Source organism: Macrosteles quadrilineatus, unplaced genomic scaffold (genome assembly GCF_028750875.1).
Source record: "Macrosteles quadrilineatus isolate MER2022 unplaced genomic scaffold, UCM_ALF_1.0 Scaffold_7__1_contigs__length_78375512, whole genome shotgun sequence".
NCBI classification, from domain to species: Eukaryota; Metazoa; Arthropoda; class Insecta; order Hemiptera; family Cicadellidae; genus Macrosteles; species Macrosteles quadrilineatus.
This window is the reverse complement of record NW_026542600.1, coordinates 75,014,273-75,015,233: the sequence shown is the minus strand read 5'-3', so window position 1 is coordinate 75,015,233 and position 961 is coordinate 75,014,273.

Here is a 961-nt window from a genome sequence, read left to right as displayed (position 1 = left end):
AAAAGTTCTGTGACAGGTAATATTTTTCACAAATAACTGATGACTATAAATAATTGTAACTTGCAATTGAAGGTTTAATAAATATCTTGTTATAAATCAATCTTTCAGTACCTTGAACCCAATTTATTTATGACCAAAAACAAGCTGCATAGTAAACATACCCTACTGGCATTCAGTCATAAGAAGATAGAGGGTTGCTTGAGCATTGAGAGAAGGGAATATGATGAAGAGGGATATTTCATAGATTTGGTACAAACGGAAACCTATGGCTAAATTGACATCTATTGCTCAAACTTAAGATTTTAATGTCACAGTAATATAGAGTTTACACTCTTTTATTTCTGAAGATGGCTTTAAAATATGTATATTTTGACATATTTTGGTGAGTCGGTTGCTCAGTCCGTAGCGTCACGGATTTCGGGTCCATGGCAGCGATTCCGTGGGTTCGGATCCTGGTCACTGCCGCAAACATTTTATCAGTACAGTTCACCTTCGTACTGTACCGGCTCCCCCTTGCTTTGCTGGATACGTTCAACAACTCTTATCATGGGTAAGCAGTCGGAGTTACTATGGTTTTTAAGGGGAAAATCACAATTTGCAATAACTTTTGAACCATAATTTTTACAGCAGTTAGGGTTTTACTTAGTGACTTAAAAATGTTCAGTAACAGTAACTACTGAGCCACAACATTTAATGCTGTTAAAATGTTAACTCTTTCAAACTAGATGAGTTTTTAAATAACTAACGGCCTTAAATTTAATATTTGCCAACAGAAATGATGGTGTTTTCAACATCATTGTATGTATTGGCAGAAATTGTAATATAAGGATTAGTTTTAAGAAGTGACGCATGTTCAATGTACTTACGCTACAAAACAATGAATAAAGAATGTTTTGACTTTGACTTTGAAACAGAAATCTCAGAAAGTAATGAATTAAGGAAGAAAAAATCATGTACAAAA